This window comes from Geospiza fortis, unplaced genomic scaffold (genome assembly GCF_000277835.1).
Source record: "Geospiza fortis unplaced genomic scaffold, GeoFor_1.0 scaffold10, whole genome shotgun sequence".
NCBI lineage: Eukaryota > Metazoa > Chordata > Aves > Passeriformes > Thraupidae > Geospiza > Geospiza fortis.
The window spans coordinates 2211090-2217248 of NW_005054326.1; the positions used below are offsets into that span (position 1 = coordinate 2211090).

At 40.8% G+C, this 6159-nt stretch overlaps 1 long non-coding RNA gene across 2 annotated transcripts in view; it reads left to right on the forward strand.

Moving 5' to 3' along the window:
* The window catches only part of LOC115947870, a 184991-nt gene that overhangs the window by 55348 nt on the left and 123484 nt on the right, over positions 1-6159 (forward strand). For both annotated transcript variants that reach the window (XR_004081723.1, XR_004081725.1), the window contains exon 2: positions 2803-2866. This is a non-coding gene — a long non-coding RNA (uncharacterized LOC115947870). The remainder of the gene's footprint in view (positions 1-2802; positions 2867-6159) is intronic.

A 6159-nucleotide genomic window follows, 5' to 3' on the forward strand; every position in this document is an offset into this window, starting at 1 on the left:
CCTCTCGTTTTAGAGAAGGTATGGCCTTTTGCAGTTCTTGAAATGAAATATAGATTTATCCACTGTAATTCAATTCCTTCCAAGCTGCATTTTGAATTTTAAATGGTGTGTCTGAACGCATTGTGCAGGATACTATTGCAGTTTTGCTGGGAGCTGACATCTCATTTCCAGGCTGCCTCGCTGTAGCCCATTTCCCTGAAACCCGTAAGCCCCGCTTGAGCGGGACTGATTTTAACTCAGTTACAAAAACCACTTATCTTTATAGCTGTAGCTTGAGATCTGAGAATTTTCTTATGAAGGAATAAAATAATGCCAGATCTCCTTTTAATATGCTCATTGAAATGCAAACTGTGACCTTTCTTGTTCTGTTGTGAAGAGTCTTTCTGCAAAGTAGGGGCTGTTTGGGGGCATCGCATGTGCAGCCTGGGGAGGCAGCAGCTCCCCCTCCTCCTGCTGCCTCCTCGGGGCAGCCAGGGAGCCCCGTTCCTTTTGAATGCAGGATTGGCTGCCAACTTGGCACCATCGTTCATGTTTATAGATTTAAATTCAGCACATGGCTTTAACTCTTCAGCTGCACTGGCTGCAAACAATCGCCCCAAACCAAATGCAAAGGTATAATCAGCTCATTGTCTCTGCCTTGCCAAGTTGCATCTGACCCTTGGAAATCCAGTTGGGAACGTTATTTTAAATGCCAGCTTGGGTAAGACACATGCAGAGAGCAAAAGCATGTTTTACATGGAAATGTTTACAAAATATTAAATCTTTTCGGGAAAAAGCAGCTCCTAAAATAAACATTTTTAAAAATCACATAAAGTACTGAGGGGAAGATAGTCTGGAATAATTGAAAAAGATTCCACAGTTAGAATACTAGCAAGCACCAAAAAAATAGTTAAGAACCTTCTTTTTCAGCTTACACAACTACTGATGTGGTGCAAACAGCATAAAATTGTCCATTGCTGGAAATCAGTCTGAGAACATGTCATCATTTGGATGGAGGGTTTTTTGACTTTTTATAAAAACAGTTTGGTGTGTTTTACTAAATAAATATTTTGACTAAAATAGTTTTAACTATTTTATTAATCAAAATATTTTACCAGTCGTAAAATAATTTTTAAAATGCAATCATGATCGATTTGTTAAGAATGTTTTCCACAATTACAGACATACTGCTCCTGTGGCTTTAGTATCTAGTAAAGGAACAGTGATAACCTGACTGCAGATGTAGTCATGCTCTGAAATCTAATGTGAATCTTAGCTTCAAAATGGACAAATAAATATTTAATACAGTGATTGGGTGAGGACCATCCACCCAGTGAAACCACAGGCTGAATCCCACCATCTCCAGGCACTGCTAAGGTTTGGGTACAGACAAAGATGCAGAGAAATGCAATTTCCAAGGTTTTGGCTGCAGCCTTTTATCTGAATCAAAGATTTTTTTCTAACTTTCTCATGTGCTTCATACTTACAAGCATCTCAGTTATGACTCTTGGATACAAAATTAGTATAGTATTAGCACCTGTATTCAATCATATTAGAGCAACAACAGGGTTGGGGGGTGGAGGATTTACCTACTTTTTTCCCAACAATTTGCAAGGCATAAAGCACTTTGCATGTGACAAAATAGCTCTTTCATTCACAAATTATTTCCTTTAGCATTAAGTTCTGGATGCAGGTGAGCAGTGATCTGACTGTAAAACATTCAGTGTAATCAAAGGTAATTCGATAAGTCCCTTTCTGGGATTTTAAGTGTCTTCATAATCATGGATGTGATGTATTGGAAGCTTCTTTGTAGCTAGCTCTGAAAAAAGATGAAGAGCAACAATGCATCTCAGCTACATTGTAAACATGTAACTATATTCTTATTTTAGAATAATAAAAAATTTCTCTTTTCTTTTTCTCTCAAACCCTGCTGAGTGTTTTGGTACAGGATGCACTCAAAAAGCTTTCTTTTTGGCAATTTTTTTTATTCTTTAAAGTGACTAATTCTTTCGTAGTGCATCAGATATACCACATTAATCATTTCTTGGCATTTTTCTTCTAATTGACGTGTGTGTGTGTGTATACATCCGCATGTGCTCTTCCGTTGTTTCTGGAATTTTAAGGAGGTGAGAAGTACACAAACTGAAGAGTCTCTAATGGTTTGCTTGCTGTAGAAAACAGATTTATTTTTATAAAAATACCCACTGTTTTCTGACCTAGTGTGAAAGATGCTGTATTTATATAAACGCTAGTGTCGGAAACGCAGCTGTTACGTTACTTTGTGCTTTTATTGGTGTGGTTTCCACCAGTTCCTAAACCCCTAGGATCACTCCTAAGTGAAAGCAAAAGTTGCAGGCACAGCTTGGATGCCCTTGGGTGTCCTGGACTGCAGTGGATTTTTTGGCAATTGCAGCCACGATTGATAGGTGGAATTTTGGGTTTTGTTTAGTTTGGTTTAGTTTTGTGGAATTGGTTTTGAATAGTGGAGGGAAAATACAGGAATTGCATATTGAGATTTCAGTGCCACAGAAGAGGAGCAAGCAGAACACTGATATATCACAGTAATTTTGGATGATGACAAATCCTTTAATTAGGTGTGCATTGTGAGAGACCCCATGGATAAGGTTGTTTAGATTTTGCAGTTTTCTAGAGAGAAAAAATAATAAATCAGCCTTGGAGAATTGCTTTATTTTAAGGTGGAAAAAGGGCATGGGATTTTCTTACCTGGTGCTTTAGTTTTCCTCTACTTGTTCTCTTTTTTTTTTTTATTTTTCCCCAATACTGATCTTATGATCAGTGAATCTCTCCCCTTATGTTTTTCAGCACCTGCTAGGTCTGCCTCAGGGCTGATGGCTGTGTTCAAACCCTAGCAACAAACTCTGAAGAGGTAAGATACATGGGATACGTCAGTATTAGAAGAAATGGCCCTTTTCCTCATTGTGTTATCGTGCAATTTGTAGACATCCAGAAAAGCCAGGGATTTACAAGTATTTCCATGCCCTGACACTGCCAACAGCCCACTGAGCCTCACCTTCCCAGGGAGGTTATCCCTGTGCCAGGAGAGGCCCTCATCCCAAGGAGCTTGGATGAGGAGGGAGGACAATCTAAAACCTAAACTTCTGTAGAATTTTGTGTAGTACTTCACTGCTTGGTGCACATCCATGTGGACTAACTGCACAATGAAATATGGCCTCTGAGCAGATGGCCTCTAAGAACACTATTTGAAATTAATTTAATTATATTAATGCAGAAATCATGGCACTGCTTGATCCCTTTTCATTTCTGCTGCATACAGGAGTTTAAGGGTATTTCTGGTGTCAACACAACTCTTGAGCAAGAGTTCTTTGAGGAATTGGGGTGGAGGAGGACAGTTTCGTTTTGATTGCTGTTTGTTTGTCCCTTCACTAAGTTCAAGTCAGAGGCACACAGAGCAGCTGCACCTGACAAATTTTGAATTCCTTGGCCCTGCCAGAAAGGAGCACAGGAGCCCCAGGCCTGTCCCATATAAGAAATATCTCCCTTGCTAATATTGTTATTGAGCTGTATTTCTCACCAATTGCCCCCTGTAAGAACAGGATGTTTTGTACACTTAACAACACCAAACCTAAACAGAAGTGGGTTTAGTTGTGACCATGGTTCTCCTGTCCCACTGCACTGTTCTGTGGCCCTCACAGCTGGATTGGGTGCAGCAGCTGAAAGCCACTGGAGTGGAAGCTGGAAGGGTGCAATGGCATATGGGGGCCTGAAGATGAACCCAGGGTAGGAAACTGGTGAGACACAGAAAAATTGTTTCTTTCCATGTATCAAGATGTAGATCAGCCTGACCCCTCCATGCCCTTCCTGCTGTCACCACATTAGCACCAGCTTTGACACTTAGAGGTGACCTGTGAGACGGTGCAACCACAGACTGAGAATGAGTAAATAAAAGTGTGGCATAGAAATATGTGGGAAAGGCAGTGAGGGGATTTCCAGCCATATACATTTAATATAAATTGTTTTTCCTTGGAAGGGAGATTTGCACTTGTTGCATTTACTGGACTTGTATTTGCCTGAAATGCAAGTGAGTTAGGTGTTGTATATAGTCCCTCTGGGATTTTTTTGACATAACCAAAGGATTTTTACTTTGCAGGGAATGTGAGCCTGGAATGTGGCCAGGTCTGACCACTCTGTGTAAATTTTGGGTGTCTGAAGGGGGAGATGCCATGCTTGGCTGGGGCTCCTTCTGGCATGTCTCGTGGGGAGTGTTCTCTTCCCTGGGTGAGGTCAGAGTGCTGCTGCTGGAGGGAAAGCTCTAGCTAGGCACTTCTTATAGTGTGGGGAGGTCACTCAAAGAATAATTGCCATGAAAGGTTAATACTTCATTTTAAATACTTTTAATGATGGTGACTCTGGTTCTGCAGCCACTCTGTCTTTCTCTGTGTGCATCTGCTGCTAGAAGATTTTAAGTTATGCAGTAAATACAGGTGAATAATTTGCTCTGAAATGCATTTTATAATGCTTCACCTAAAAGTAGGTACTTCTAAACAATGCAAAAATGAACCAAAAACAAGAACCAAATGTAGTTGGCTCTTTTCTGATGAACATGCTTTCTTTATATAAGCTTACAGGTGTACATATTGGTGCTGTGTAGATGCTATGGATTTTTTGTTGCTATCCTGTTTAGCAGCATGGTGATATCAGCTAGAGAAATTGCTGTTCATGCATTTTTTGCATTAATCTAGCTCTTTCATTACCTCCTCTAATCTGCAAAATGTTACGTTTCCTCAGAAGGGCAGAAATCTAACAGAAAAGTATTATCTACCACAAATAAGTTTTTTTCTAAGTAAAGAATTACAGTAGTTACAGTATTCAGTCCAGAATCAGTGGCAGAGTTTGAGGATCAGGTAATTTGGTAGAATAACAGAGAGTTTTATTCCTCAGGTGGCACTCACTTGAGTGCAAGTTACAGATTCAAGTCTATAAAAGTGTTGAGATACCAGACTTTGGAAAATTGTAGCATTCCATTGCATAAGAAACATGCAAAATATTTTTAGGGAGTTTAACACTTACTAGCACTCTGATCTTTGCACAGCAAAACCTTTGGTAACCAAAGTAATTGGTGTTAAAATGTTGAGACTAATGTAGGTTGTATCAGCATTTCTGTCAGCATTGCATAACTCAAGGAGACTCATAAATCTGGTTATGCCACCAGTGTCTTGTAGTTAAATGTACCGTGGGTTGAAGTATCTGGGAGATTATTTCACAGGTATGATTCCCACTGGCAGTGAGGGAGGGCCAGCTGCACACCTGGAGTTCTGGTATTGGCAGGGAAAAGCTGTGGGGACTGTGTGCTCCCATTCCTGCAGGGAAGTTCTCCACACAGAAATTGTGTCCATCCAAGTAGTTCCCAGCTGCAGGGAGATGCTGTGTTAACTGTGTGACGTGGGCTGGTGGCAGATGCTGTCCCACTTCACTGTGCATGTCAGGTGTCCAAACGTTCGTCTGAGTAAGAGTGCCAAAGGTTCTGTTGTTATTGTAGTTTATTAGTTCTTAAAAGAATTTTCAAACAGAAAAATGAATTCACTTGCTACTTGCTAACACATTTTCTGAGCGCTTCTGAATAGCTGCTGGCTACTGTCTCTGGATATAATAATGGAGTGCAAGCAAGTTCACCCACAAGTGTATAGGAAAACTTTATGGATGTATAAAGAACGTGTCCTGTCCTCTGCTGATGGTGTGTGCTGGCCTTTGCACCCTTCTGAAAGTAGATGTTTTAGTAATGTCATTTTACAGACAACACACACAATAAACATCCTGTGGCACTTGAAATTTGGTAAATCTACACCCTGAATGAAAAGTTACAAATATGCACTGTGCTTTTAGCCTCCTGATGTGCCTTAAAACTTCTATATCTTGGCTAATTTCTGCCTCCCAACTAGTAGTTGGCAGGGAAGACTGGGAGCTGCTCTTCAAAAGCAATGCTTGATGGATCTGTCACTTGCAGGCTGCTCTGCAAAAATTCCATGTGAATTGGGCATGCAGGCCTCCACCCTTCAGTACGTGTGAGTCCTGCTTAGCAGGGGGCAGGTGGAAAAGGAGTTTGGAATGGCTCAGCTGTAGAGGCATCACCCCTGGTTCAGCCTCCAGAGAAGTTAAAGAAACCAGAGACTTGGGGAACTCTGTTCTGTGGAGTTCAGGGCA